General features: G+C 45.6%; 1 protein-coding gene across 24 annotated transcripts in view; it reads right to left on the bottom strand.

The window, feature by feature from the left end:
• Window positions 1-17892, bottom strand: part of CAMTA1 (calmodulin binding transcription activator 1) — a 185466-nt gene that overhangs the window by 75608 nt on the left and 91966 nt on the right. The window lies entirely within an intron of this gene.

Here is a 17892-nt window from a genome sequence, read left to right as displayed (position 1 = left end):
ACACGCACCATGTGTGCCCCATACATGTTAGAGGGAACAGATTGGGTCCCTCTGCCCCCAGGCCTGTAGGTAGGCAGGGACAGCCCTGGCTTCATGCACAGTTCTGCTGTCCTGGTGACTCTTCTTTTCCACAGGGAATAACACGGAGCTTGCAGCAGAATCCACTGCTGCTGTAGATCAGACCTCCCAGGAAAGACAAATGAGGCTTTAGCTTCATTCTTTGCATTCCAAAGATAAGATACAGGTCTCCTAAATTAACTGTGGTACCTCGGCCCAATCAAGTTCTGCTCTCAACCTCAGCTCCACATTATCTGTGGTGTGTGTGAGAAGATAAAGCGGAGCACAGTAATTTAAGCCAGGCAATAACATGCAGGCTGCAGCCACGCATGATTGGCCTGAATTCCACACAAAACACAAACAGCACTCGCAGAAGTTTGCTGGCTGTTTGTGTTAACACGTTTGTTGCACACACAGGAGCCATTTTCCATCTGCATCTGTAGCACCCACAACATTCTCTGTCTATTCTCCCCAGGGGGGCAGAGCGCAGTTAGAAGAGCAGGGCAGCTTTGGGCCTCAGCCTGTAAGGTGAGCTGCCTGTTTGCCACTGAATTAGTAAGCGCCAGGGAAAACCCTCAGCCTCAGTTGTGTCATCTCTCCTCTCAAACAAATCTGAAGGAGGTGCCCTCTGAGATCAGGTTATCTTGTAGCAGATGGTCTTTCCTTCAGGACACGGATGCTAACGCCACAGACACGTTCCAAATCCATTTAAACATCAGATTACACTCACCCCTGTCAGCTGAAGGAGCTGGGAGACAGCAGCAGCTCCAGCCCACTCCATTAATCAAAATTCAGTGAGAAAAGCCAACACGCTGCTCTGAAATCCCCTGCCTCAATGCCAGCACCCTGCACAGGGATCCTAATGCCATCAATCTTCCTTTCTCTCCCTGAGCACTAAGGTGCAGCTGGGGAAGGGGAGAGCAATGACGGGGCCTTGGCCAAAGGAGCCCAGCAGAACCCAGCAAGTGATGCATTCAGCACTTCCTTGGGGTTCCCCATGATTGCCACTTCCTTTCCATCTGATCTTCTGACAAAGACTGTCTATGTACCACAGCAGTGCATGGGATAAACGACATGTGCCAAACTTCTCTACCTATGTAACACTGAAGGAAACAATAAGTTATTGTAATAATAATAGTGACTCGGTAGCTGCATATTTCCCAGTACGCCCCAAGCTCTCTTCTCTACACCTTTTCTTTATGCAGGTGGCCTGTGTGTTTTCTGGTACTATCCGTTCACTATTGAATCCTCTGGCACTCACCCATTGATCTCTTACCTGCAGCTCAATAGTAAATTAAAGCCCAAGGTCAGGCCTTTTTGAACAGGCTGTTTGCATTCAGCGCAAGCTCTCGCCTCTCTGAGGGAGCCTGGAAGTGGACACTGGCTGCTGATCCATTCACCATTACCAGTTTTGATTGTATCGGCCAGAGGGAAAGGGCTTTGATCCACAGGAACAGGCAGCCAAAGGAATAAGGTTCTATTTGTGCCTCCTGCAGAAGGATGAGCAGGGAGGGGACTTGTGCAACAAAAGGCAAAAGCCCCTCCTGCAAGGAGAGGAGAGCAACCACTGCAGCACTGAGACCCAGAGACACCGGGTGCTGAGCTGCAGACATGGGACAAGGGCTGAGGAGCTGCAGACCTTCCCTCCAGGAGCAGAGGGGATCCCAGAGCCTGCATGAAAGTGCTGAGAGCTCAGCAGCAGCATCAGCCCAACACACAGATATGGGCAGCAGTGATGGGAGACATCACTGCACCTTCCTCGGTCAGCAAGAAGCATATTGGCTCCGTGACCACCCATGACATGCTGAAACAACACGGCAGCATGCTATGCACTACCAAACCCTTCATTTCTTATGCTGGTAACTCTTTTAATAAGAATTCTTTAAATATTTATGAAAAGAAAAGCAGGAGGCCGGTTCAACAAGACACCATCGCTTTAATCTCAGCACGCTCTGCAGCATTACTGCCTGACTCCAGAGACAGCAGAAACGACTTGCAGAGTCACCTAATCCCCTGAAGATGAAACCCCAGCCTTGCTGCAGTTGATGGGAATTCTGCCATCGATTTCAACGTGGTGAGAGTTTCAACATCCTTCTTCGCAAGTCACCTAAACAACGTCCCATACTCTGTCATCGTATTAACACAAGGCTCCGCTGCTCCAAAAAGGGAACATTAGACAGCATTTCTTCAAGAGCAAAATTTGATATGCATTTTATTTGCAGAGCTGTCAATTCCAAGACAATTTCATAGGAACCGCCCCCGTTGGCCTGCTCATTTACTGCTCAAATTGATATTAGCCACACACCGCAATCGGGTTATCTCCCAATTTGGACTGAAGCTAATCTCATAACACCTTCCTTGAATTAAACAGGAAACAAAACCTGCAGCCTGCTCCTGATGCAGGATGATCAGTATGCAATCCCACATATCTACCTGTAGAAGCTGCCTGTTCACAAATGCACATTTCTTTACAAGTATGGGGATACCTTAATCTCAGCCTAATTTTACCTTTAGGGAAGCCTTATCCCGGAGCTGCCAGGAGCTAAAAACCCTCCAGGTGCAATAGTGCAATTTGTATTCCAACCAGCAGGTCTAGCTGTCAACATGTTTGTCTCCTGTATCTGCCAACTCTTATTTATAATCCCATTCAGATTAATGAATGACTGTAGTTCTCATCACAAGAAATTTGATTAATCAATTTAAGTGCTTAATCACCCCGGCCCTGGTGAGAACTGCACAGAAGGGATGTTGCTTCAACATGGACAAAACTGCAAGATGTCAGAGAAAAATGTCACAGCTCTGCCTCCAAAACAGCTCCAAATGGGCTGTTCACGGATTCCTGGCTGGATTACACAGCTTCCAGGAGCTCACAGTCTCCTTGGGGCTAGCAGTCACGGTCAATTAGACACAAAACAACCTTCTGAAACCATCTCTTCACCTGACACAAAGGACTTCGCCTTGCAACTAATTTCTTGTCACTCATTTGCCACCAAACATAGAAACCCAAAGTCATCAGACCAACAGAGATCCCACAGTGTGCAGCACCGCACGGCTCCAGCCGCAGCTCACATCAATGCTGCCTGTTGTGCCACAAACAAAAACATGAAGCAGTGAATGAGCAACGTAAGCACAATACAACTTCCCCTAAAGCACTGCTGGAAATGTCAGAGAAACGCTGGGTGTTCAGTGCTCAGCAGCCCTAGATAAGGAAGCACATGGCAACCATTTGTAAGAACAGGGCTGGATGCAGTAAGCATGACATGAATCCTAGGCTCCCTTCTCAGGTACGAGAAAAGCACGCTGGTGCCATTGGCATGAGTGAGGGGTTAATGAAGGGAAAGCAATAGGAAAGGCTGCTGTGCCCCATCAGACAGTGCTCTCACTGCACCCATCCCAACATGGGATGCAGGTCCTGCACACCACGTGGGCTCCAGCAGCCTGTGTCCTTTTTGCAGGTCTGAGGATTTCCTGACTGCCACCACAAGGCTGGAAGAATTGTGAGCTGGGAAACCGTGCAGCGTATTAAAGTCAGGCTGAAATATGACCACAATACACAAAAGCATTTTGTATTTATTCTCTTTTAGGAATGTTATAAAGAGAATATAATGAGAATGTTGCAAACAAGTCAAGTGTTTTCTTCCTAATCCAGTAATAAAAATATGTCAAAGAAATGCTTAAAATCTTAATAGGAGAACAAAAAATAACGGCTGAGGCTACAACAGGATTTAGCTGTGATTTTACTTGAAGGCTTTAATCATGTCTACAACATAAATGGAGAATCAGATACAAACCTGTACTATGAATGTCTGCGTTGGCTGCCTCAGCTGCTGGAAGAACAGAGACCAAATGGATTCATTGGAGGTTAATGAGGGTGGGGAGAAGACTGAACACTTATATCTAAGGAAATGTTGTAATAAAAGAACAAAGGGTCCCTTGATTAAATTAACGTCTGAAAAACTTAGAACGAATAAAAAGGAAATAGACTTTTGTTTTCAGCGGCTTTAGAAGTCAGCACTGGGGAAAAGAGTTCAATGTTGGAGATGGATTTCAGAGGGAGGGCTGAATAATTGAACAGCTCAGAGCACAGCAGAGTTATGACGAAAGCCTGGGCAAGAATAGTCAAGGGGGACAACATCAGCAGCTCCACCTGACCTTGAACCCTTTCAAAACACAGACTGTAAAGCTGCATTACTATTTGGGTGCTCTCAGGTACACTGTGCACTGAACCATAGAGATGAGGGGGAAACAAATCCCAGAGGAAATCCAACAGGGAGCCATGAGGGTGGGAAAGGTCACTCTGGCTTAGAGTGAAAATGTCAAATATCCAATAAACGACATCAAACACCACTTTCTGAAGCCCACCTGCTTTTGGTGCGGCCATAACCCAGTCAGGCTAAAATGACAGTGGTGTGGAGAGCACGGGGCAGTGCTGCAGCAGGGACGCAGACCAAATCCAATTGATAAATATATCAGAATCTGAAATAACTTTCGGGAGCTATGAATTATGCACACAGTTTTGTCATGGATTAATTTTGTGCTGGAATGGAACAGAAGTCTTAGCAGAAATCTTTTCTTGGCAGCCTCTCCTGTGCAAAATTAGCCCTGTTGTTAACACTGTACCTCCAAAATGACACATCCAGCTGCTTTGTGAGCTACCAGATTTCTTGGTCCTGTTCTCCACTTACAGCATCAACATTCATCACCCCAAGTCATCTCTTCGTGACCTCTCAGTTCTTTGCAGATGTGCCATATTGCACACTGCAGCTCCCACTGGAAAGCCCTGTGGTTGTGGCACGGCTGCCTGTGAGCCAGCAAGGGAGCACTGAGAGCCGGCAGCCGCTGCTCCATCACTAGAAATATTCCTTATGTCAACTCATTTAATGCATTCAGCAGCTCCTGAATTCCAAACACGGGATCCAAGTACACTCCATACTCCTTCCAATGAATCCCTTAATTGAAAAGCATTTACACAACCTAAAACAAATTATTATACATGCCAATACTAAATCCTTCCTTTCCAATTTAAAATCCTCAGACCTTTGCTATCGCTCACACACATTGGCAGGAACCACAGGAAGCAAGCATTTAAGAACGTCTTTCTGGATGAGCTGTCGTGGAAATACCAAGTTTCTATTGCTTGCAATCTACACATAAATATTCTCTCCTGTCCCTGAAACACCAATGCAAGATGAGTGCACCTGAAGTCTACAGCCAGCAAACAGCACAGAGTACTTTTGACATTCAATGAGCAGAAAAGCATCAGTGTTTTACCCGCATTCATTTGGAACAGCAGAACAGAAAGATCATTGGGGTGACAGGTATGAAATGTTGGTGAAGAGCTGATAGTGCAAGGAGCCCCGGATGGGCACACGCTGCACTGCAGTGGAGCTCCAGAGACATCCCTCCAGACATCCCCAGCTCTTTGGACTGACCACATCCTGAGCCTTCCTTCAGCCCCAAACCAAAAGGTGCTGTTATCTCAGTCACTGAAACAACACGCATTTAAAATAAAATACCCCAAAAATCAGGAGAAAATTCTGGGCTGCCGGTTCCCCAGCCTGCATCACTACGGAAAGAGCCATTCAAAGTCAGTCCCAGGAGGGGGCAGAAAACTGTTCCCTCGGCCGCCCAATTCATCACTTGTATCCAACACGCTGCCTGCGGGTTTACAAATCACAAGGAATTTACCAGGCGGACTTTCATAAGTAAAAGTGGACAATAAATCATCATGGTGCCAACAGCAGTTGCATAACACACGCAGCTCCACTTTCATGCCAAAATTCATTACTGGTAACTGTAAAAAAAGTAATGAAAAATTAAAAATAAATCCTAAAAGAATTTCCCAGAACTGAGCTACACAGATATCAGAGGGGGCAGGGAGCCACACTTCTCTATGGAGGAGATGATGTACAGCATCATGCCAATAGCAGGAGAAAAGCATCTTTACCAAGCAGAAGGAAGCGTGCTCCTCCCTGACCAGCTATTACAAGAAACTCAGTCTTCTCCCCCCTCCACCAGGACCAAGAGTTACATGACAGCACGATGCTCACCCCGGGCATTTTGTCTCCAAACACTGCTCTACATGGGCTAAAATGGCTCTAAGCACAAAATCCCTGTGGACAAATGCATTTCCAGGGCACATTCCCTCTAGAGAGATGTGTGTAGCAGCTTCTCATTGGCATGCAGTCACCGTTCCCTTCCAAACTGCTACATCACAACAGAAGGACCAAACGCCCTATGGGAGCAATAAGTACTTCTGCATGGCACACAGTAAGTCTAGTATAAGGGCCATCATATCCCATTCCCTTTCCTACAAATTGCAGAGTGCCCATTTCCCTCTGGGGCACCACTCAGCACCCAGACAGCAAAGCAGCTCTGCAGGAAGGCACCAGAGCAGCGACAGGACATCACGGTGCAGGGGCAGCTCCACACTTTTGGGATGTAGCCCCAACTGCATTAGAGCTTTGCTTAACTGCTACAGGTATCATGAGGATCACCACAGAGCATCCTTTTCCCACCTCTGCTTCTGCTCAGCACAGTGTCTGAGGCAGACAGGCCTCCAGAAGTAACAGCACAGCACTGAGGGCAGAGAGGCATTCAATAATTCATCTGTTCTTTCTGCTTCCATCCCACAATGAACCTGCAGGGGCAGGAATGTGGCCCACACTGGGTCAGGATTGGGTTTTGCTTCCAAGAGCTTTTAAAATGCAACGTTTTTGTTTCCATTAAGGACCAGACACCGGCGCTCCCCCAGGACTCGTGCTGCTGCTCTGCAGTTGTTACTGCACCTCCTCAAACTTTTGATAGATTCTCATCTAAAATGGCAATTAACACCTTTTGCAGGTCACCCCACAAGATTAATCTTCTGAACGTAAGATTAATGAAGACACATACAGAAATATTTAGAAAATATTTTCTCTATTAATCTCAATCAGCAGCAGATTACCAGTAGGGCGGCTAATGAAGATGTGATGTTGTTGAGGTGAACGCAGACAGAACCACACTGCAGCTTTCCTGGGCACCATGGCACAATGTTTCTGACAGGAGCAGCTTTGGGTTGCTGCCATTTACAGGGGAACGTGCCACATAAATAGACAACAGGTTCTCAGGCAGTTTAAAGGCACCTCACAAATCTCTCATCCCACCTTGACCCACATGACCAGTCCCATTCTCACACAGAGGATGGGAGGTCCAATAAGTACCAAGTTTAATGCTGCCCTATTTAATAATATTTTCACTTCAACTGAACTGTAAAATTAACTGAGAACATACACTAAAAAAAGACTTATTTTATGCTGATCATTAACTAAGAAGGGTTCACACCTGAGGTCTGTTATATTCAAGGGAACTGAAATTGCTTATATCTATTACCTTATTCTATGTGAACTTCCACAAATCAGCATCCTAAGAACGTTGGTACAACAGCAGATGAACATATTGTGCCCTCTTCCCCAACTTCCTTGTAAAATATTTTATCTCCAAGGAAGTTCTGCAGAAAAGACTGCATTTGCATTTAAATAATAGACATGTCAAAACATGAGGTGCTCCAATTTGCTATTCTAACCACGAGTGTTAAACATAATATGTATTAATTTCCTTAGATTCCAGTGTAACTCCACAGAACTCCTCTGCTGCCACCAGCATTGTACAACTAATTGCATTACCCCCATATTTACTGAAGTTATGACTGCAGATTGCTCATTTCAGCAACACATACTTTGGGGCCACTCAGTTTGCAATTTAAACAGTGCCTTAATACTGCACTTTGTGGAGGGAAAACATGACCATCGTGGAGCTTCAATGGTTATACATTTAAAACGTACTAATTCATAAAGCAGAGTTAAGCAGGTAGATACTGTAAATCAGAAGGTGTTGGCAACAGGCCACCCCAGGAGTCCAAACTGCACTCCACATCCATCGTCACTCCCTCTCATCTGGAAAGAGGGCCGAACAGTATTCAGATTTCCCTGAAATAGGAAAGGGATGGAAGAGGAAACCAACCCAGAGGTCAACAGACAGCCCAGAATTTATAGGGAAGCTTTTGTGATCAATGTGGCTGGATGAGGTTTGCAGCCAGGAAGGTCTCAATCAACAGCTTTAGACAAAAGAAGTAAAACAGCTGCACTGCAGGCAGAAGCACAGGGTGGAAAGCACAGATCACCAACCGTGTTTTCATCGTGTGACAATTTGCCTGTGCAGTCACCTGGCAGAGTAACTTCAGTGGTGTGAGACAGTTGGCTCTAACCACCAAAAACAGCCCTTCACACTCAGGTGAGTGACTCACACAGAGCTGCAGAAGCACCAGGGCTGCATCAATTATGCAGGCACTGAGCCTTATGCTCACCAGGACTGAGTCAGAGCCGTGGGCTCAAAGAGCAAGGCTTCCCCTGCACGGATGTAACATTTCAGCTGACAGACTGAGAAAACCCTCACAGCCTGAAGTCACTGCAGCCAGACTTCAACATCCACTGTTACAGGAGATCAGCCAGAAAGCTCCTGCAAGTCCCCAGACACTCACATTTTGCACAACTAATTTCTAGTTCATTTCTTCATGAACCCGATGCTTTTCTGCTGCTTGGACAAGAGGGAACAGCCTCAAATTGAGCCATAGGATCCACCATACCAGGCTGGACATTAAGAATTCCTTTGCAAAAAGAGTGGTGCTGCACTGGCATGGCTGCCCAGGGGGTGCAGTCTACAGGCAGGGTGGGATGGGCTGGGGTTCAGCCTTGATGATTCTGTGACTCTATGACTCATTAGCCTTCATTTCAGATCAACCTGCACAGAGCCATTTTTGTTTGCCCCCAAGAGGACACTAAGCTGAGAAAGCTGTGGAGGGAGCAGACAACACCAATCTCTGGTACTTGGATCAATCAATTAAGATGCCGTTACGACAGGAAACGCCAGGATGCAACAGCTCTGCATCCGTGCCCGTCTGCCTAGGATTCCCTGCTTACTATTTACCGTCACACGGAGTCACCTTCCCCTCATCCTGCTCTCAAAGCAATGCTCGGCTGCTTGTGAACTCCTGGTGCTGGGAGGAAGGGCATCTCTGCTGCCTCGGACACGCAACAGTTGTGGCCAGATGCAGCATCACATCAAAAGATGCAATGAAAGGCACAAACCGTTACCACATTTCCAACTTCAGAGAGGTTCCTGAAGGCTGGACGCGCCGTTACCTCCTCTGTATGAATTATTGCAGAATTCCCCTCTCCAGCTCACGAAGAGCTGCGGGTACAGCAGCAGCAGTTTCCAAGGCAACAGTGGCAATCTGAAGCAGGATTTCTTCCTCGTCTGCTGAGATGGCTCAAGTATCCATTACACATTACTGTGTTGTACTGAATAACAAATACAAATGCTGACAAATCAATGAGACACACAGAATTTTAAGCCTTGCTTGCTGCTGCGTTCCCACGAGTCTGAGGCTCCCCAGCCAACTCAGAGCGAAGAGATTTTCAGTTTTGGCACGAATCTGGGTGACAGATCCTCATGAAGTGCAAATTGCCACAGTTCCACTGAAGTCAGCAGAGATGTGACAATTTACACCCACTTAGGTTCTGCCACTGGGTAATTAGCGAGTTGCAAATAACTGGAAACATACTCCCAAATAAGAACACTCTTAAGCTTGAAGCAAGAATATTTTCTCTAGGATTAAGCAAATTTACAGGCTTCTCTGCTGCTTTACTCTAATGTGTTACTGGAGGAAGCCAAAAAAATTAACCTACCTTTTGGCCCCTTTTGCATCCCTACCAAAACCAGGATGAAACCACAATGGGGTTATCTGCATTGATGCACCAAATACTCTCCATCCCACACATCTCCCACCACACACAACCCGACTGCTCATTCACTGCTGATCTGCTCAGTTCCAGCACCTCTGTGCCGGCCCCATGCACTCAGCCATGCCCTGTTTGCGCTGCCTCCTCCATTTTGCAGCCTTTTATCTCAGACAGTGCTAACACCGCTCCTCATTTTCATGCTGAACACTTGCAGGAGTGCTAAGAGATTATTTTTGCATCGTGGCTCTTTGCTTTATACAAGAGAACCAGAAACACTATTTTTGGCTGGTTTTAGTCCTTAACTGTATTGAATATCTGTATGCAACATATAGAACTATACAACACAGTGAAACAAACATAGTTGGTCCTTGTAGCATGAGAACTAACATTTAGTTGCACCTACTGTCTGCATCCTGCAAAACATATCCAGAAAGGTCAAGCAGAATGAATGCACCTCTCATTCACCTGAACTGGGCTGACTGGTCAAACAGTCCCAGGCAAAGTAGTGGAAAAACAAATGTGGGATTCAATTAAAATGGAACCAGAGGATGTGACCACAACTAACACCAAGCTGTTTTTGTGGGAAATAGCTCTGAGGATATTCAAAGTTGGGCTGATGAAGGTAATGCATTTATGAGGTACTTAAAATTTCGTACAGCATTTTACTTAGTAGCAAACAGCATTCTAATATAGAAAGAATAGTGCTATCCATTATCTGCAACACACACATTTAATGGATTAAAAGCTGGCTGGCTGACAGATCTCCAAAGCAGCAGACAACTGGAAATAACGACTGAGCAGTGAGTTTCAGCATTGGAGGTGCATCTCCAGCACCCACAAACTGTTACAATGCAGAACCTACAGCCCAGCCCTGCAAGATTCAAAGCACCTTCTGCATTACCCACAGGCAAAGCTGACCTTCCTACAAACACACATGCATTTCGATGCCATTCCACAGGGAGAAGCAGCTTTTCTAATGTATTTTTCTACTCACAGTGCCTAGTTCTGCTCTTTTTCTGCCTTTGAGAAGTACAGAGAGCCATTCTTCCCATTCACTCCCGCAGAGCAAGTACTCTTTATTAGCCAGGGAAACAGAGGATGTCCAATAGCAAAGGGGGAATAAATCATTGTTCTCAGCTAAATGGAGTAGTGCGGATCTGCTAAAAATGCTGCCTTTTATCAACAGTGCAAATAATGAAGATTCCATGCACTAAGGACAATGCAATGAGCCACTGCACTATTGATGAGGTATTTGTACAACTCCATGAGTTATGTTTCAAAGCAAGCTCTATTAAAGGCAGCATCTTTGTTTAGAAACTGAGGATTAATGCTGTTCCTCAGGTAACGTATAGGCTTCCAAAGCTAGAACTACAGAAAGTGTAAGAGAAGGAAGTGCTTTCCTGCAAGTCTCTTTTCAGTTACTGCTACATTTTTGACAGTACCCCCCCATTACATGAATGCGTACAAATAGCCATGAGCATAAGGGAGATCACTGAAGTACATCTGTAAACTAATAAGCACGGAAACACTTAAAATCTGACCTGTAGGGGACCATCCATTTTTATACATGAAATAGGAACCACCACACTTGCTCTGTGCCTGCTCAGTTTTGTTGGTCTCCAACTTCCACCAAGAGCTGCTTTCCTTCCCTTGGTTTCCCTTCTCTCTTCTCCTTGCCATCCCTTCCACCAGTGGGATGCTTTACACAGGAGTGGATGCTGTTGCTCACAGCATTACACAGGTTCCATGGGAACCAACACCAGATTAACTTCTCAGATATTCTCTATCTGATAAGACTCCTGCTTGAAAGGCACGAGCCATTTTCAGATTTATATAGAAGGGTTTTAACGTGCTCAGATCTCAGCTTCTTTAAGCTGCTGAGAGCCAGAGGTGAGTTGGAACAGTGAAGGTAAAGCCTTACTGAACAAATTAACTGGTCTGTATGTGTGCTGTAACTCTCATTACACAGAAGCAGGAGGAGCCTTCAGTGCAGAAAAAAACCCACCTGGGCTATCAAACCTGCCAACAGCATCAGTCCTTCTGATCAGCCGGACTGAAGAACAAAATCACTACCCTGCTGCATACAGACGCTATGAGGGCTGGTCAATACATCCCTCTGCCACACTTCCAGATAGCCGGCCCAGTAATCATTTCTCAATCTTATCAGCACAACATTAACTAAGGAACGTAAGCACAGTGGTGCTTTTAAAGGTATGTACTTGATTGGGTGTCCCAGCTGCCACAAAGGTGGTGGAATTCCCATTACAGCACACTCTGCCCCCTGACTCTCATGAGCCACTCAGAACCAGCAGAGCTCCTTCCACTCCAAGGCTGCACAGGCGGATTTTTCACCTTCCTTCACCGGCGTGCTCAATTTTTAAATCTTAGAGGAGAAAACACATGAATAGCAGGAGCTCATCTGCCAGAGAGCATCCACTCAGAGCTACGGCAGCCGCCCCCAAGGTGAGCAGCCACAGACTGCCAGCCCATCTGACAGCTGCCCCTACTAACACCATTCCAGCCCAGTTGATTTCTGTCTTTCCAGCATCAGCTGTTCACACCTCTGATGGGGGGTGACGGCTGCAATACGGACAGCAATTAGGACAGCTGGAGCACAGGGCAGGCCCTGACTGCACAGCAGACCCCGCTCTGAGATACCTACAAATTCAGATCTAAAAAACCTCGAGTACCGGAGCTGCTTCATGGCTGCTGCTGAGCAAATGAACGTTTTACTAACTCACCTGGGAAAGCCATTCACCAGCTCCTACCTCACAAGTAAAGAGCAGAATGCACTAAGTCTTTTAGTTCAGCTTTTGGTGTCGTTACCAAACGCAAGGCATGCAGTGACAAGGCAGAGCACCTCACTTGTTAGCAGGTAATGATGAAAGGACTATAAATCTGTGCAAAAAAAAAAACAAACCCACTGTGTCTTTAAAGAAAAAAATACAGTGAAAAATAAAGAGTATGAATGAAAGCTGGACACCAACTGCAGCGGTGCTCAGGAAATGAGGAGCAGCAGTTCAGACTCCTCAGATTCACTTTCTTTTAAACATCAAAAGTTTCCAGAATGTTATTCTTCAAGTAGAAGTACGTGTCAGTAAATATCTGCAAAGCACAAGAAAGCAAGAAGGGTTTTCCACTGAGAGTATCACTGCTTAAATCCTACCTGCTCTGCAGTGGAATTACTCTTTCTACTCCCTTATATGCATGCCTTTAACATATATCTTACAACCCTTGGGTTCAACCATGTGTTATTACATTTTAAAGCCTTTGGATGGTAGTAGAAAAATGTTCTGCACTATAAAACAGAACACAGCTGAGGTTTGATAGGCTTGCTTCTCTTTTCTACCCCACAAAACACTTTCTAAACGCTATTAAAATTTAGCATGTGCCATAATAACCAAGCTGCATTTTTTTCTTCCACATTTGAGTCAATTGACTTTCAAGTTTTATCTTTCCATGTACTTTGACTCGAATAAAGTTGTTTCCTCAGCTTAAGAGGACTGCAGAATGTCTCATTCTTATGAGAAACAGCCCCGTCATCAAAGCTTCGCAGGCTCAATTAGAAGTAGAAGAAGCTGCTAAGAGCCACACCAGTGCTTGTTGCTGGGCACAGCATCTCACACAGGGCACTGTCTGACCCAGCAATGGGCACTTGCGTGGCTACACCAGAGCTCAGACTCCCACAGGGCTCCATCAGCACAGCTCCCCAGAAGATGCTTTACCTCAGCTACAACATTTAACCCCTAGAATAAGGTTAACAGAATCCCAGCTTCACAAACCTAGAGCTCTCTTCATGTACCTGACTTCAATTCAGAGTAGGAGACCGCAGTTTCTTTGCTCCCCAGTGCTCCTGGCTGCCTACCTGTGTAACACTAATGCCGCAAGAAAGTTGAAGAGCATTTATTACCTTCAGCTGAGCAGCATTTTAAAGCTGTAAATGCTCTGATCCACATGAAAGGTGCGGACACGGCACCAAAGCATCCTGCATGGAGCGGGCGGCTGCAGCGCCAGCAGTGCTGTCACCTGCAGTTCAGCAGCCCCCAACTGCCGAGCTGCAGACAGAGCGAGCTGAAGTGTCAACAGCCCAACCCCATCCAACAGGGGGAAAGTAAAAATAAACCTAATAAATCAAGTGGAGCAGCTATTGCAGTGTGAGATTCGGTTTTGTACCGCTTTCATGTCAAGGGAGCTTATGGGCAGGCTCCTTTTGCTGTTACCTGGGGCTCTGTTCTTTACAGCAAATTGGACCTTTCTCTCCGAAAGAAATAATTACTCTCTGCGGAGAAGGGAGCTGGCCGTGAATGCAGATATGACACACAATGTCACCTTGCCAGTCAAAGGAGGGCTCTGGCACTCGAGCTTGGGCTCCGTCCAAATGCCGATCTCTCTCTCGTAATGGAGGTCACCTCTCCGCAGAATTTGTTGACGATCTCCAAAATGACAAGAAGAAAGCTCCCGTCAGCACTCTTTAGGAGAGAAAAAGACTGTAAAGGGAGGACAGAAACAGGGGAAAAAAATGCAGGCAAAGGTCACTTTCTGCATAAATTGGAGGGCTACTGATGCACAGCCAGGTACCGAATTAACTCCAGGAAATACCGATCCTGACACAGCAGAGCAGAGCCAGGCACACCCTGCACTAACCTGCACACTAAGGACACAGCCTGTGTCCAACCTGCCGCTGTCAGGACCACGTGTGTGCTGTGCCATGGCCATGGGCTGCACTCCAAGCACCCTGCCTTATAAATTAGCAAATGCCCGCATTGCATTGCCTGAAGGCGGGTTATATCACAGCAATGCCACTGAAGGAGGATTCCTGAACACAAAGATCTGCCTTCCCACTGAAGATTACAAATGGCATCTCCATAAGAATCTCTACACACGAACTTTTCACCCGTACGCTCCTTGCCTTCAGCATCCTGAGTCATACCTATGTGATCTGCATGCAGCGAGGTCCATTTCTGCAGCATCTCTCGTGTGGCAAACATAATTACATCAATCATTCTGCGTGAACATGGAGGAAGGGGAATAATTCACATCTGAACTGCAGCCAAATCAAAGCAGAAAACTGTTCTGAAATAGGACCTTGCAATGTGTTGAACTAGAAATTAGTTCCCTTTAGTCATAGCAAGCAAGGAGTCATAATGCCAAGAGGATAGAGAGACCAAATCAGCTGAATCTAAACTGCCTTCAATTGAGCACTAAGGGATGGAGCAAGAAAAAACACATGACAGTACACAGCAAGTGTCGGAAGTTTCATTGTCTGAAACATTTTAGATTCCGTGCAATATTAGGAAATACACTGCAGGGCACAATCCAATTTTGGCTGAAAAGACAGAATAAATCACCTAATAGATTTTCCCTATATCTAGATTCCATGATTCAAGATGTTCAAATCACAAAGAATTAGAAATTTCGTATTATAACACATTTCATTACCATTTTCCTCACCTGATGGCACTGCTGCCAAGGCAGGGGGAGCTCCCTGGACCCGTGCTGTTGTATGGACCATTTTTACATTCATTCAACCAGCACACTTCTAAAAAAGCACATTTAGGGACAACCTGAAATAAAGGTGCCTTCATCTCCCTGCAGCGCAGTCCTGGTGGGCTGGCAGCGTTCACCCACCATATCCCACCTGCTCACACACAGGTGACCTCTAACTACATAACTACACACCGAAACAATCTGAGGTCCCATGGGTGAGTCCCAGCTGAAAAATACGTGCTTAGCAAACTCCTTCCTCATATTTTTCCTTCCCTACTTAACCATTACCAGAAAATATAGAAGGTGGAAAACGCACCAGCTGTAAATTCAGGTTATAATCTACAGTCCCAAGGAAGCTCTCAGACATTCCCTCTAACTCACAGGAGCCAGGGACTTTTTAAAGGAACTTTCCTCTGCTACATCTGCGCGGTCAGAGGAAGATAATTTACAGTCAGTGGCAGTTCCACAAATATTTGTGATTTAGCTCCCCAAATATTTGTCTCCCGTGAAAGCTGAGAACCTCTCAATTTCATAAGAGTTGTTACAAGTCGGACAAAAGCTATTCATAAGACTGAAAACTGCAATATCCCCAAAGGGGGACAGGGAAAGAAATCAACACTAGAAGTAAAGATCAAGTGAAGCTTCTGTGACAGATGGTGTTCTACAAAAGGTCAGCCCTTGGCTCATTCAGCTGTTCATTATTTATTAACAATCTTTCTGACATTGGCATTACAGCAAGAGTCCGGCATCACACCGATAATAAAATGCTGGTTTATAGTTCAAGGTCTCATGCAGGTACAGCTGAAAGTTTACAAAGTGATTCCAACATGTTGCACGGCACTTCTTGAGGATGCACATCCCAGCAGCCTGACATGCCCCAACTCCTTGTACAATAAAATTAAGTTTATTCTTCATGCCTGCTCACATGACTTGTGCACAACAGACACATCTTCAAGGTCACAGCTTGTTTAGCAAGCAGAGCTTTAAGTACATGTAGGGAATATACCAAAGGCTTCCCAGTGACCTGAATGGAGCTGAGGTCATTACTGTGGGTGTTCTACCTTCCCCTTTAATGACTAACTACTAGGATGTATAAATAAATGCTCATGTTATTGACAGGGTAAGTTCTTCATACAGACCTACAGGATCTATACACATCCCAGAAATACTATTAGGTTACCGTGTTTTTTATCCCAGTACATTTTCCTGTGTGACAGCTCAGAAGATAACGGAGCAGAGCCCAGAGTTTCCAAAAATACCTCTGTTGTTTGTGATGTGGTACCTCACAAAGAGCCTCAATGGCATGAGGATTTAATGCACTAAATGCATCCCCCAGTCATCTGTTGATCCGCCATATCCTAAGCATATGCCACTTATTTATCAGGATAGGCTTTTGTATTAAACGCCCCAGACCTGACACTTTCATGATGGTTTCAATTTTCTGCTCTTTGCTTTTCTGTTTTATAGCCCGCACTGTTCAAAGCAGAGCACATCACTTTGCTCCCTGGTACAAAGGCTCCTTTCACTTGGACGCTCTCCACTTGCTTTTCCCCGTGGTCTGCACCTTATCATTTGGCCATAACACCACAGCATTTACACTTCCATAAATGTCGAACCAAAGTAATACCGAACAGTTTATTTTACAATGCAGGGGGTTCCTCAGAGCTGTATGTGTGTGAAGTAAAACACAAGAAGCACAAAATGCTTTCCGTGCTTTCTTCTGAAGGTGCAGGGCCAGATGGCACACAACACAAAGCTGAGATCCTGCTGCCAGGACCTGGAACACAGCACAGACAGAAATCAGTGTGTCCAGATTTAATCTGGAATTACAAAATGGCAAAGCTAAGGAAAAAAAAAAAACAGCGGATATCCCACATCCATACGTTAACAGCTTTAAAATGCTGATTTAACTTTTGCACTGTATGAGCTTCACAACTACACTTTTTCCCCCAGCCTGAACTCACACCATCATCATTACACACACCCCCTCCAGAACTCAGGGTCCATCAGGACCTTTCAATAGTTACAGGTTACTGTTCACAGCTTTCATTTCAACAGTCTTTGCAGTATCACAATGGTGAACCAAGGAACTAAAAGTAACGGGAAGCACAACTCCTACTGCTCAGAGGCTGTATTTCCTCCCCAAGTGCCAAGCACACTCATGCAGTCAGTGTGGATCAGGATCCTCACAGCCAATCTGTGCTGGGCCAGCACAGCACCTTTGCCCTTCCATTAATACCAACAACAAACCCAGGACATTCTCCAGGTTAATGAAAGTGACTGGAAAGCACCTGGACCTCAAGACAGAGCTTCAGACCAAGTAACTGTCTGAACTCCTTTATGGAGAGCACTGGTTTACACCCAAACCCATTACAAAAGGACCAGCAGCAGGACTGGACAGAATAAGCTGGCATTGAAGTGCTTTCTAGAGCAAAAGGAACCATCTTCACACCATGTAACCCCCCCATGGAACTGAGTCACCACCACAGCATAAAACCCTACACAGCTTCAAGGCACCGATCCTTGTTATTTTATTTCACAACTATGTACCTACCACTTAACTCTGAGA

Source organism: Coturnix japonica, chromosome 9 (assembly GCF_054131305.1).
Source record: "Coturnix japonica strain WE chromosome 9, WE-NBRP24, whole genome shotgun sequence".
Taxonomy (NCBI): domain Eukaryota; kingdom Metazoa; phylum Chordata; class Aves; order Galliformes; family Phasianidae; genus Coturnix; species Coturnix japonica.
The sequence above is the reverse complement of the archived record's forward strand: the minus strand, read 5'-3'. Positions and strand labels throughout refer to the sequence as shown.